Source organism: Pinus tabuliformis, chromosome 6 (assembly GCF_031772625.1).
Source record: "Pinus tabuliformis cultivar Carrire ecotype Pingquan chromosome 6, CPIR1, whole genome shotgun sequence".
Classification (NCBI taxonomy): domain Eukaryota; kingdom Viridiplantae; phylum Streptophyta; class Pinopsida; order Pinales; family Pinaceae; genus Pinus; species Pinus tabuliformis.
The window spans coordinates 1,184,598,969-1,184,614,947 of NC_142292.1; positions in this window are offsets into that span (position 1 = coordinate 1,184,598,969).

A 15,979-nucleotide genomic window follows, 5' to 3' on the forward strand; every position below is an offset into this window, starting at 1 on the left:
AGGCCACACAAGTCAATCTTTACTTCTTCAATTGCAGCTTCAGTTTCAGCAGTTTCCGGCTTCACATGTGTGAGAGAGAGACCCATTTCAGTGCAGTAGAGAAGAGACTCATTTCTGCGTAGTAGAGAGAGAGAGAGATTTGATGAGATGAATGAGTCCAAATGAGTAAAATTACTCTTATATTTATACACAACATTGGTGGGTGAATAGATGCGACCGTTGGGCTTTTGAGCCTACATGAGTTGTAGGTCGGCTTGATAATAATTCCATAATCAAAATAAATTCATATCTCCATGAATACTTATCGGAATCGGATGATATTTATATCAATCCTATGCCTCTCGACGAGAGGAGTCTAATAAAAATATTATTAGCCATGAATAAGATGACCCACATGAAGTTTTTCCCTGGTTGCCAATTTTAACACTCCCTCTCAACCATGGAGAACTTCATCTGCAATCTGTCTATCGGTCGTTACTATTCATCCAACAAATGCACTGCCCTGTACAGCGTGACCCTTGCCCTGGTCTGCTCTATTTTACCTATTCTACTTTGTCTTATTCTGCCCTGCACTGATCTATACTGTTTTTCTCTATTTTCCTATGCTCTTGCATTGTTTTGTTTTGCTCTTCTTTTGTCCCAATTATGAAGAAGAAGAAATGATCGAGGATGTACCATATTGACTCAAAATCAGTCTCAGAGTATGTACCACTGGTTTCAGACCAGTCTCAACCAACCCGAAGTCAGTGTCATAGTGAGTACAACTCCACTGGTCCTAGACCAGTATTATCCTCCACTGACTCAAAGTCAATCTCAGAGTGCGTACCACTGGTCCCAGACCAGTCTCAGCCGACCCGAAGTTAGCTTCATAGTAAGTACCACTCCTACCACTGGTCCCAGACTAGTATCGCAGTCTCAGAGAGTGTACCACTGGTCCCAGACCAATCTCAACCGACCCGAAGTCTGCATCATAGTATGTACCACTCTCACTGGTCCCAGACTAGTACTGCATTGACACGAAGTCAGTCTCGGAGTATGTACCACTGGTCCCAAACTAGTCTCAACCGACCTGAAGTCAGCGTCATAGTATGGTACAACTCCTACCACTGGTCCCAGACCAGTATCGCAGTCTCAGAGAGTGTACCACTGGTCCCAGACTAGTCTCAACCGACCCGAAGTCAGCGTCATAGTATGTACCACTCTCACTGGTCCAACACCAGTACTGCACTGACACGAAGTTAGTCTCGGAGAATGTACCACTGGTCCCAGACCAGTCTCAACCAACCCGAAGTCAGTGTCATAGTATGGTACAACTCCTACCACTGGTCCCGGACCAGTATCGCAATCTCAGAGAGTGTACCACTGGTCCTAGACCAGTCTCAACCGACCTGAAGTCAGCGTCATAGTATGTACCACTCTCACTGGTCCCAGACCAGTACTGCACTAACATGAAGTCAGTCTCAGAGTATGTACCACTGGTCCCAGACCAGTCTCAACTGACTCGAAGTCAGCGTCATAGTATGGTACAACTCCTACCACTGGTCCCAGACCAGTATCATTGATCCTAGATCAATGGAGGTCATCCTAGCGTACGGAGTACGGTAGATACAATGATGCGTCCATCAGTACTACTATAGTCCCTAACTTCATTTCCCTTCTCATTGATCAGATGATCGGTACTTCCCATGAGTCCCAGACTGCATGGGTAGGATGCCTCGACAGGAGAACTAATCAATCCTGTCCTCACCGGAGAACACATCAATCCTGCTACAATCGCCATGGAGAACACATCAATCTAGGCTGCCATGGAGAACACATCAATCCAGGCCTCATAGGAGAACTAATCATCTTGCTACACAGGAGAGCGAATCATCCTGTTCCACAAGAGAGCGAATCATCTTGTCCCACAAGAGAGCGAATCATCTTGTTCCAGTCTGCACCACCAGGGGAGGGTGAGTCACCTTGTGGTCATATGTTGCTCCAGTAGGAACCGCAAGCCCTCAGAGCACCCAGAGCTCAATGTATGCAACATGCAGGACCCTTGTACAAGGGTTTCTTGCCAACTCCAAGTCATTTGGGAAAATCACAGATTAGATCTTTCCTCGGGGATTTGACAAGGTGTATCAACCTGTACATCATCTTAATGTGATGGAGCTTCCTTGCTCATCGACTTACCATATCCTAGATGATGTCTATCTGCTGGAGTAATTGACGAATATGGGAGTCCTCAACAATCGAATCCCACCTCTGGTTGTTACAGAGAATCATAGTGGTATCCAATGTAAATCCAAACAGCTCACTGAAGAGCTTTCACAACCAGACTGCCTCACACGAGGTTATTCTAGCAACAATATATCCTGCTTCGGCGGTGCTCAAAGCCACCGACTTCTGCTTCCTCCTCATCCAGGATATTGAAGTAGATCCCAAGGTGAAACAGTACCCGGAAGTGCTCTTACGGTCCACCACACTGCCTGCCCAATCAACATCAGTATATCCAAGTAGTCTCACATCTTCGGCACTGTATCTTAATCCATGAGAGATTGTGTCCTAAAGACATCTCAGAAGATTCCTGCCATAAATCCAGTGAGGCTCAACCAAATATGAGCTCACAATGCTAACTACAAAACACATGTTCGGACGGAGGTTCACCAAGAACATCAATGCGAATGAGTTTTTGAAACTCAGAGGCATTTCCCAAGTCTGGTCTGACATCACTACCATATAACTTCTAAAAGTTAAGATCCTCGAGGTAGTCACAGGCTTGCATTCCATCATACCGAATCTTTCCAATATATTTACTACATATTTTCCTTGAGATAGGAAAATTTCCCTTGGCTTCTGCCACACTTCAAGTCCTTGGTCCTTCATTTCAAATTTAGAAGCCATCTCCCTCTTACATTTGTGAATGAGAGGGTTTGCACCTATTAGAAAGAGGTCATCCACATACAACACCAGTATGAAAGGCTTGTCATCTTCAGCCTTAAAGTAAAGGTTAGGATCAGCTTCACTCCTAGTGAATCCTAGCTTCATCAAGTAGCTATCAATCCTCTCATACCATGCTCGGGGTGCTTGCTTCAGCCCATAGAGAGCCTTCTTCAACCTGCATACATGAGATTTTCAATCATAAATCTCAAATCCTTCAGGTTGCTCCACATAGACCTCTTCTTTGATAGAACCATGAAAGAATGCGGTCTTAACATCCATCTGATGTAGGTTCCATCCTTGTGAAGCCACAAGGGCTATGATCAAGCAGATGGTCGTATATCTGGAAACAGGTGCAAATATCATAGTCTATACCTCCCTTCTGGGATAAACCACGAGCAACAAAACGAGCCTTATACTTTTTTGTACTTCCATCTGCTGCATGCTTTATCTTGTAAAGCCATTTGGAAGTAACAACTGTCTTGTCCTGGGGTCTGGGAACTACTTCCCATACATCATTCTTCATGATAGACTCATATTCTTCAATCATAGCATTCTTCCATACTTGATGCTTGACGGCGTCTGAGAATGATGAAGGTTTATTTTGTATGATCGTGCTCATGATGGTCAGGTATCCCTGATACCTATTAGGTTTCTTACTTTCACGAATGGTTCCTTGGGGTGCAGCATGTCCTTCAGCATCATCAAGTAGCCCGCTAAGCCATGAAGACCTCTTCCTAGAAGAGGAAGGTTCATGTGGAGGAGGATCAATCAGATCCATGGGTTCTTCTACATCAGGCATTGATTCAACATCCTTTTCTTTTGGTTCCCTAGTGTCGGCTTCTTGAGAGCTCCTCAAAGTCGGAAGATTATTCACCTTGCGATGAACTTTTCTTCAGTAGTCTAGGAACCCAATGCTTGATGAGGGAATCGATTTTGTACATATACGACGGTGATTGTAGTTTCAGCCCATAGAAACTTCGAAAGTCTTTAATCATGTAGCATGGCCTGGACAGCTTCCACAATCGTGTGGTTCTTCCTTCCCACCACACCATTCTGCTAAGGAGTATGCGGTGTATTAGTCTCCCTTTTAATGCCAACCTCAAGTATGCCTGAGTGAACCAATTGTAATATATCAGAGGTCTTGCTTTGGCTTGAGGGGAATCGTCCCCTTTTGAGATTTCCTTCGTCACATCCTAGATATACACCTTCTTTCTCTACTTGGAATTCGGGCATCCCTGTTACCGTCTGTCTTACATCGGGTAGAGCTTTGTAATGAAGGTGGGAAAACCTCCGATGCCAAAGTTCGGACTAAAGAGTTGTGTCACAAGACATGACACCTAGCGGACTTCCATCAACCTGATATAATGAATCAACACTAAACCCAAGAGTAAAGGCATCTTTAACATTATTTTCCCATATACACACCTTGCCATTGCGGAAGGTTACCTTGTAGCCTCTGTCTTCCATTGCCAAGATGGACACTAGGTTCCTTTTGAGGTCAGGTGCATTTAATACATCCTGCACTTTCTAGCCTTCTTGAATGGTTGTCCTCTTCCTCGATCTCCAGCTCTCCTCTTACCTTTGCTGTTGAATTTGTCATTCTTTTGATTTGCCATCAGAGGGATTTTGATCATCGTCCCGGTGTGAGTCCTTTCTTCTCTTTGCATGAGAAGAAAAGGCAACAGGAGGACCTTTAGGCATGGACATTTCTTGCACTTCTTCCCTTGTTTCTTCTTGAATGCATCTAGCCATTAATTCCTCTAAACCAGGAATTACATTATAGTTCAGAAGAGTGGTCTTGAACATGTACCATTCAGATGGTAATCCTCCAAGAGTTGTGAGTGCGATTTCTCTGTCAGTAATAGTTTCCCCAATAGATAGGAGATCGTTCTTGATCTCGGTGATTCTTAAGAAGTATTCTTGCATACTTTAATCCTTACTCTTCTTGATTCACCTTAGCTTATTTCTAAGAAACAAAACTTGATTTGCATCATTAACTTTAAATAAACTCACCAGTCCATTGTAGATTTCCCTGGAGGTGTCTAGTTCAGAGATGTAGGCCACCAAGTGCTTGTTGATAGAGTCCCCGATGATCTTCTATTGTTTTGACTTCTCCATTTTTCCATTTGTTCCAGGTAGTAGCGGATGCATTGGATGGAGGCTCAATAATATTGCCTCCAACACTCCTTGATTCTCAAGGGTTAGATCGATAGACATCTTCCATCTGTGATAGTCAGCTTTCTCACAGAGCTTGTCTTCAGCATGAAAGAGTGTTGACAACCCCATAGTTCTTTTAGGATAGCCTTGCCAATCTTCTCTTCAATGATTTCTCTTGCTCTTGCTCGGGCTTTGTCTTCACCTCAGCTCTGATACCATGTTAAGTTATGGTATGTTCTATTCTTATAACAGTTTACTCCTTTTTCTTATTATATTCCACAGATTAGCAATCACATCTACATAAAGTAAAGTGCAGATAGAACATTAAAAAATCGACAGAAAACAAGCCAAGACAAGAGACACAAGATGTGGCGGCTAGCCAGGGACACACCCCACAATGTGTGGGGAAACCCTTTGATCAAATCTTCTTTTATCTTTAATAATTCAACAGAGAGAAATAGTACAATAAATCTGATTCATATCAGCAGTAGCAAACCCTATATCAGCAGCATCAACATTAGCAGCTTCATTATCAAACTAGGGCAGACGATATCTCACAAACCGACCGTCGGATTGACTTCATTCCACCACCAAAAGTTTTGGCTTCTAGAGGAGTTTCAGATGAACCTACAACGTAGTTCATATGAGGAGATATTCTAGGCCACACAGGTCAATCTTTACTTCTGCAGTTGCAGCTTAAGTTTCAGCAGTTTCCGGCTTCAAACTCAAGTAGTCGATATCTTGCAAACCGTTCATCAGATTGACTTCATTCCACCACCAAAAGTTGAGGCTTTCAGAGGAGGTTCAGATGAACCTACAACATAGTTCCAAAGAGGAGATATTTTAGGCCACGCAAGTCAATCTTTACTTCTGCAGTTGCAACTTCAGTTTCAGTAGTTTCTGGCTTCAAACTAGGGCAGTCGATATCTTGCAAACCGTTCATCGGATTGACTTCATTCCACCACCAAAAGTTGTGGCTTTCAGAGGAGGTTCAGTTGAGACTACAACACAGTTCCAAAGAGGATATCTTCTAGGCCACGCAAGTCAATCTTTACTTCTGCAGTTGTAGCTTCAGTTTCAGCAGTTTCGGGCTTCACATGTGTGAGAGAGACCCATTTCAGCGCAGTAGAGAAGAGACTTATTTCTGCGTAGTAGAGAGAAAGAGAGATGTGATGAGATGAGTGAGTCCAAATGAGGAAAAGTCATCTTATATTTATACACAACGTTGGTGGGTGAATAGATGGGACTGTTGGGCTTCTGAGCCTACATGAGTTGTAGGTCGGCTTGATAATAATTCCATAATCAAAATAAATTCATATCTACATGAATACTTATCGGAATCGGATGATCTCTATACCAATCCTACACCTATCGACGAGAGGAATCTAATAAAAATATTATCAGCCATGAATAAGATGACCCACATGAAGTTTTGACCTGGTTTCCAATTTTAACATCTTGAAACCTCGATATCTTCCCTGAATGGCTCCGGAGCCACTACAGGCTCTTGTAGAGTAACATATTCAACATCCTTTTCCTGTGGTTTCTTTGTTGCCCGATCATATCCTTCGATTGACTTAGATATTGGTTTTGGCCCTTGCGGATCGGTACCAACAGCGATGTTTTCCTTGAATGGCTCTGTGCGAACAACATCAGCCATGATTTCTTCAACTTGCCTTTCGATTCACACTGGTTCTTGTGACACTGTCGACCATCAACTCTTAATTTTGGCCGATTTTCCCACTAGTCAACGTTGGTTATTATGTGACAGTGTTGACGATGGTGCCTGTAGCTATCCTTGCAAATCTTAATATCAGGGTAGAGACCTTTTCGCTAACCGAGGGTTTAGAGGAGCAAAAATTTGTTTCCCCTCTTGGCAGGGAAGTGGGAAGTGGAGAACGAGGGATATCCTCCTCAATCTCCATCCTTTCAATGCCTTCTGCCTCAAGTGCTTCAATTTTATCTCCTTCCCCTTTATCTAATGGTTGTTCTACAATCTCCTTCTCCTTTCCTTCCTATGCTTCTTCCACCACCTATTCTCCTATTTCGCCTGCTTGCTCGATAGTCGACGTAGGTTCTTGTGTAACATCGTCAACTGGTTCTCTTGTTTCTCCTAATAGTTCCTCCACCACTTTGGCAAGCAACGATGGTTCTTGTGTAACAAATTCGCCTATAATTTCGTCTACTACTGCAAATTATTCCACCAATTTAGTGGTTGATTTTGGTTCTTGTGTTACAGTGTTGCTTGCACTCCCTTCCACTTCCATTGCTTTTACTTCCAAGTCAACATTTGACATTGGTTATTCTGTAACAGCGTCGTTTTCGATCCCTTCCTCTACTGGTGATTCTGCTGGTTGCCTGTTTTGTCACCAATTCTTCTAATTGTTCGGCAGCCAAAACTGGTTCCTATGTAACAATGTTGTCTGCGGCCTCTTCCTCTACCACTAACTCTTATTCCTCTCTTACTCACATCATGGTCGGAAGTTCTTCTTCTACTAATTCAATGAATTATAGCCAAGCCACAGAAGTCTATGACAGGGCATCCACCACTAATAACCTGACAAGCCCGTTGTTTATGAGGACCGCCAACACTTGGCGCGACCCATGAGTAGACCATGCCATTAACTGAAGCTTAATCCATAAGAAAAATGGCACATCCAAATAATACACATGACAGAACCGAAGGCATGCAAGAATTTTGAAATGATATTTTAATAAGATAGAGAGCTGACCTTCACAGGTAATGTATCGCATAACAAAGTATGTGACCTCAGCTCATGGATGTGGAGAGGATTTCCAATCATATCCCCTTCCCTTCTAAACCACTGTTTCTCCTTCCTACAAGAATAATTCTTGAAATTCTGGTAAGGGAAATTTCTGGTTGAACAATTTCTGTCCTCCTTGTGGAAATCCATTGACACTCAAGATGATTTCTTCAGTGACGAGAATGTCTAGACGACAGACTCTGGAGTAATTCCCATCCAAATTCAATGTAAATTCGACAGTAACAACTTCATCGAATCCCTGCAACCTCTCAAAATAGGTGTGCCATCTTGCATCTTGAAAAACTTGGCATACATCTGGATGGTGCTGAACCTGTGTTGTATCTCTTGATTCATGCCTAACAGCTTGCCCACACATTCTGCCAATTTCTCTGTAGAAGCAGTCAGAGTAGCAACAAAACCATTGAAGAGAGTGTTAGTCAGTAAATTTGCGATGACCGAGATTGCAGTGGAGAAGGATGTAGTGATAGGGAAATCCAGACAATAGTTATGGGGAAAATCCATGGTAGATCGTGATAATTATGAAAATTATTCCAATGCATTGGAAAAGACCATAATTCAATGTTATCATGCATGATTCAAGTTCCAATGCGTATGGATAAATGTGCAAGGTATGATGGGGATCGAAGTAATGATCGTGGGATGTATGAGTTGGCACGAGGTTCAACAACAATGATGGTCCGTCATTATTTCTATTAAATACGACATCTTTAGCATTAAATGTGATACTTCCCCCAACTAAGGGATGACTGTCCACGGTCATCTCTAGTCATGTCATTGGTGAAATATCAATCAAATCCACGAAGTCGGTCGGGGACATACCTGGTGACTTACCTTGACGAAGTAACAACATTGGAGGAGTAACAACATCGAAGGAGTAACATCATTGGAGGCATAACAAAACTGGAGGAGTAGCAACACCGGTGAAGTACTTAGACATAGTCACCTTATGGTTCACTTATCTCTTATGACCTTAAGGATGACCATGAGCTTTAAATGCCACTCACCACTGGTTGACATGTTTTATTTGTTGGACGATTGGTGTTGGTTAATGGCCAATACCATCATTTGAAAGTGTTTCACACTTCAATATTTCTTTTATAATGTTTATCGCTCACTTCTCTAATGTCTATTTCCATTCACATTTATTGTTCCAATGATCAGAGGAAATGGGTAATTGGTTCATGGCCCCGCCTTCATAAAAAAAATCATTAACACTTAAATCATTTGCAAAAAAACACATTTGTATAGATCCCAAGGTTCTACCACATCACTTCCTATGTCATAGCCTTTCATGTGTCAATCTAAATCAACTAATTAGAGTATGTCACATGTTCTATATTGACATGTACCTTCAACTGTATTCCCACATGTCAGTTTCCAATTGTTCATTTTTCCATCCAAAAACATTAAATACACCTACCACGTGCCACTCATGCATGATTCCACATAATCATCACTTCCGCCTATCATGCCACATCATTTCCACATATGCTACCGTGTCATTGTTACTGCCACCTATCGAGCCATGTTGCTTCTATATGTCACTTGAGAATGATCCACTTGACCACCCAAAAAGGCAGAAATCACCTTCTAGGCTTCCTCACCTTAGGATGCCACATTATCACCATACACATCACTCCCATGCATTGTAATATCATTGGACCACATCATTGACCTACCACCTTGCACCTTAAAAGTTGTGATAAAGCTTTTTTCCTACAACCTCACCATTGTGTTCTCTATGTGTAGTTTAGTATTCGTATGGAAGGCTAATAATAACTTTTGTTCTTAGGTTTATCACCCTATTACCATGGTAAAATACCATAGGCTTGTTGCCTCATCGCCCATCACTTGCCACTCTCTACCCTTACTTCTATTAGCACATTGAATGGACCGAGTGGTATGATAAGCACTTGGGGGTTGAATGCCACTCCTTGTGATCATAAGTTGTGACCATGGGCTTTCCATCCTATATCCTAAAACTCTTCCCTTTGAGATTCCATTTTATCATTTTGGCACTAATCTGATGAGAAGGGGCCCATGTTAAAACCATGACATAGTAGGAACCTCCCTTGAACTGAATAAATGAAAATTGATATTTTTACTCATTCCTTTGGAGTTAGCTCAAGTTCCATATACCATTGGAAAATTATTTTAGAGGGATATTTTAATAAACACTTAGTTTCCTCATTTCAACTAAGGAGCTAAAGAATAAATTCCTTCAAAGATACTACCTTCATCCATGACCTTAAGCTAGGAATCAAAACACATTAACATATCAGTGATAGCAATAATAGCACACTTACCAAGCTCTCCCTAAACATGACATCAACAATTCTATGAAATCAAGCACAACACCTTACTCAACAATATGAATTCAGAAGTCTCCCTCTTAACTTCACATTGTTTGACATTAATGACTTGGACATGACATCAATGACAAAAACTACCAACATGCTCAACAACCTCCTTAGGATTAACATCAATGACAACAACTAACATCAATTAACATTAATGACAACGCCTTGTTAAAAAATATCCTCATTTATCATTGCTAACAACATCACCAAACATTATTGGTCATTGATGGAAATAAAACTGCTTGGAAACACTCTCCTTGTCAAATTGAATACATTTCTACTATATTCTTACTCCCCCCTTTTGTTGTTGATGACTAGTTACTCTCCATATTCAATATCTCCAATTTTTACATACTCTCTAATGTATCTCCAATGTTTTCTTACTCCCCCCCTTTTGACATTAATGGAAAAGGACCCAAATACTCTCTCTTACCATATTCCCTTAAAAATACATAACAAACTACTCATTATTCAACTTTGGATTGAAATAAACTGATATCCATGAAGTATTGCCATGTCATTGTCCTTGAATATTCACTTTTCTCCCCATAGATTTGCACTTCTCATTCTAATCCAAGTCTTCTACATTGGTATCAACTAAATGTGCTATACTACTCTACCAATTCACACTCAAGGCTGATCCATAAACTAAATATACTATTGCATCAATGGTTTATCCAAATACTATGAGTTCTCTCTAGTTATACCAATTAACTAGGTTGTATGTCTATTGTTGTATCATTGAGTTAATGCATATTAATGGCTGCTGAAATTTCCATTTTCGCTACTCCCTTAACATGATTCCAATTAGATACCAATTGTTTAATTATTCTCATGACTGGTAATACTAATTTTTCCAACAACGTTTTCACATTAAATAATACAAAAAAATAACATTTGCAAAATTTTGATTTCATGTTTTACTTCAGGAATCATCTCTTCTTGAGTGCATGACACCACTAATCATGTAGCTTCCCCTTATCTTATTAATATTATTGTCTCCAATCATAAAACTTATAGATATCCTTGACTAAGTCTGTCACTGCCTTCTTTTCTTTTATCTATTAATTATTTGTGTGGACCTGTCTTTACTTCAATTCAACACAATATTTTCTTTTGGAATTTTCAACTCACCACTCTTCTCTTTTGGATCATGCTCAATGATTTTTATCTTCTTTATGTGACTTGAGGTGTTGTTTTGTACTCCTAATACTATGCTATCTATTTTTTGGAGGCCTCTTTTGAGCCAAGAGATTGATCATTATATCAATTGATTAAGTTGGGCTCTAATGTGAATTAATCCTTCTGTGAATTTTTTTTTTATTGCATTTTATTTATATGATACGTAGGTATGTACCATTTTGATATGTCTTCACTTCATCTAAGCTCCTCCAATCAAGATTGTGACTATTACTATTTTTTTTGCATGCAAAATTACTATTTGTGTTGTTTTGTTTTCATAACTTCTCCCCTTATGTCTAGTTTCTCTTTAGTCAATAACACAATTAACAACATGATTTTCTATATATAAAAACCATGATTTGTGTTATATTATTATGTTGAATCTACTCTAATTTTGTTTTGACATGCTCTTTTATGCCCTCTAGTTCTAGCTATTAGGTAATTTAATTGTGCTTTAAATTACTTTACATTAAATTGTCAATCCATATCTGTAGACTTGTGAAGTATATGACATAGTATATATGCTAGGAATTTAGGTTTCATTTCTAATGGAAATAAATTTCAATGGAAGAAAGTCATACTCTATGAAAGTGAATGACATGACATGAAATGACATGAAATGAAATACTATTCTAGACAAGCAGACATATCTAACCTATGAAAGTATGAAACTTTTACTCTAAGAAAGCATGGAAATATTATCTAACGAAAGTAGAGGAGTGTATTTTATGAGAGAAAACAAATCTAGTTATCAAAGGATTCAACATTATTCTATGAAAGTAAACATTCTTATTCTATGAAAGAAAGAAACTCTAATCTATTTAAAACATGAATTTTAATCTAAGAAGGTCTGTAAAACTAATCCATGGAGTCACGATAATAGACTAATCTATGACACTATTCAAATCTATAAAAAATTTGAAACTATTCTAATCTATTAAAAAACATTGAAATATGTTTTTTGAAAATGTAATGAACTCAAACTAGAAATCTTGTGAAAATCCTATTTCGTAAGTATGAATGTGAAACAAAAACAAATGTGAACGCAAAAAATGAGAATGCTATTCTTTTGGATGCACAAATGACAATGCTTTAGAATGTAATAATTTTTGTATTTTTTCAAGCGCTTGATTGTAATCTCAAAAATAACAAAGTAACAATTAGAACCTTGAAAACATAGTATCTATAATAAGTAAATAAATCAAATCCTAAGTAATCACTATAATGTAAATTATTTCTTAAATTAAGAGGATTATAAAATTGTTATAGAATTGTGATCACTCAGAAAATAGATTGATTTACATTCAAAATGAATGATCTCTTTGTTAACTTGATGGATAGTTCAAATTCCTTTTTTATTGTTACATTTGTTGGTCACAACATGGAATTTGGAAAAATACATTTGAAAGATCAACGAATATATCCAAAATTGTGTGCCTTTTGAAGAAATTCCCTCTGGTCATCTAAATGGCCTCATTTTGCATACAACCCATGTTTTATTTTTTTGAGATCTATCTTAATTTTTCTGGAAATGGCTCCATAAGTTGACTACTTGAAAGTTGTTGCTAATCTAGATCACCATGTTTTATGAAGTGTTGAAGGCTCACACTTGCAATACTAAGAAAAGTGCTACTACTAATATGCAAAAAAAACTAATTTAAAACATAAGAAAATTAATATAAGCTATGTATATTATAAAACTACATTAATTATAAGACTACTTCTTGCAACAAAACAAGAATATGAAACTATAAACCAAATAAGAAAAGAACTTATCAAATGTGTTTTATTCCATCATAGTTTGGAATTATGCTATGAGAGTTCCTCCCTTTGAAGGGAATCCTATTTATACAAAAGCTAAAATAACTAATTAATAATTGTAGACCCAAAAAACTACCCTAGATCAATAGATATCTCATGGGGTTACAACCATGTGTTAATATCTAGTAAGTAACTTTTCTGCATATCCTCTCACAAATCTATAAAATATTTTATAAGAAATATTATAAAAAATTGCATGATTCTTCTCCATCAAATGTGTTTGAGTGATTATCTCAAACCTTCCTCAAATATTCAAGTGTTGAATGTGAAATTCGAATTTGAGACTAAATGGTCAAATATGACATTTTTGGAGTCTTAAAAAATGTCTACAAACATCTGAAAAATCATCCAACTTGTAGATATATGTGAAAACATGTTATTTTTCTAATATTTAATCATAAATTCACTCAAAATACTAAAATACATGGTTTGGAAAATAATAAGTCTAAACACATATATAATCATAAAATGGTTTTAATGTAAGGTTATAATATAGTGGAATATGGTTAAAAGTGGATGAAACTAGGATGAAAAAGATTAGAAAACACCATTCTTTCACCTACTTGAAAAGTCCATAAGCTATGCATCTTGGAGATCTTGGATGTTACTATGGAACATGGAATGTGAAGTCAAATAATATGATATTCTTCTTCTTTTCTCTTGGTTGTATGAATAGAGGATGAAATCTAAAATTAGAGCCTTTGTGCCTTTTTATTACCTAAACTAGGAACTAAATCTTTATTTATTGGAACATTGTTATAAGTTTCTATTCATATCATAAACCATATAGTCTTCACATATAACCTTTATTAGTACAATTCAATATATGTGAATGGATTTAGTTGAATTCGAACATAGACAGAATTCATAGTATTATTGACCACTAATGTCAATCCTTAACCAATGCGAGACAACTCATCGATAATGTAAATGAGTGTCAAGGTACAAAAGTGCATCTTGGTAGGTATGAATGAATGTGTTGAAGTCAAGTCAGCTGCAAGATCTAACAATCAAGAGACATTATTGTACTCCCATTCTTTTCGGCGATGAAGATTACCATTAATGTATGCAATCTCCAAGGCTCTTAAAAAAATATATGATCTTGGTTGGAGATAAAGTGTTGAAGTCGATGGGGAAGGATATCTTGAAGGATGGGCCTTCAGTATACCCACATCAACCAACTCGAGCATAGAACCAAAAATGATTTGAAGAACCTTAATGAAAGATTGAAGCCAACATGAAACTAAAGGAACTTATTGTGAAATTTTCTTGCCAAGTTCCTAGTTTTCAAGGAAATCTCATATCCAATTGTGCTAGTAAATTCGTTTTCACAAGAGGACTTTTTATTTTTGTCTTTTTTGTTTTCTTTAATTTCTTTTCTTTTCTCTTTATTTTTCTTAATACACACACACACACACACACACATATATATATTCTATCCTACTCTACTTAAAAAAAGGAATTGTATTTCAATCATAAGAATACTTCCAATCTATCCATGTGCATAACAGGAAGACAAATAAACTGATATGCATGTTTGAAAGATATGTTATGATATATACCAAAATATGAGAGAACTGTCGCAAAAGAGAGTGGTGCCCCGACTTAATGATTTTCTGGAACGAAAGTTCAATATAGCTATGATGGCCTTGGTTCACTTGCTCATCTATATTGTTATGCATGTCTTCTTCTATCGTGTTATTCAAATATTTTATTATAGGATGGTTGATCCATGTTTGCATAAAAGATTTGATGATAAGCATAGTAGAAATTCCAAAAATGATTTGAAAAAATATGTTATTTGAAAAGATAATGAACCCGAACTAGAAATGTTGTGCAAATCTTATCCTATAATTATGAATGTGAAACAAAAGAAAATTGGAATGCACAAATTAGAAACATATTCATTTGGATGGACAAATGACAATGCTTTAGAATGTACATTTCTTTATATTTTTTGTATTTATCAAGTGTTTCTTTGCAATCTTGAAAATAATAAAGTGGCGATCAGAACCTGAAAACAAAGTATCTATAATACGCAAATAAATGAATTATTAAGTGCTCATTATCATTTTTTTTACCTTTTAATTAAAAATATTAGATAATTGTGATGACCTCAAAAAATAGTTTGATTTAGGCTCAAAATGAGTGATCTCTTTCTTAATTTGATCGACAATTCATTTTTTTTCTACTTTTAGATTTGTTAAGCAAAAAAAGAAATCTGGTTAAATACACTTGAATGATCCACAAATATCTTTAACACAGTGAATTTTTTGAAGAAATTATCATATTTCACTTAAATGGGCTCATTGTGAATAAAACTCACGTTTTAATTTTTTGAGATCTATCTTAGTTTTCCTAGAAACTACTTCAATAGTTCATTGCTCCAAAATTGTTGCTAATCTACCTCACCATATTTTATCAAGTATTGAAGGCTCACACTTGAAACACTAAGAAAAGTGTTGTTTCTTATCTAAAAAAGAAACTAATTTATAACATAAGAAAATAATATAAGCTACATATATTATAAAAATACACGAATTATAATAACAATTCTTACAACAAAACAATAATATGAAACTATAAACTTAACAACAAAATAACTTGTCATGTGTTTTATTCCATCATTGTTTGGAATTATGCTACAAGAGTTCCTCCTTGTGAATGGAGAAGGTAATCCCATTTATACAAATGCTAAGATAATTAATTAATAAATGTGTATCCAAAAATCTCTCGTAGATCCACAAA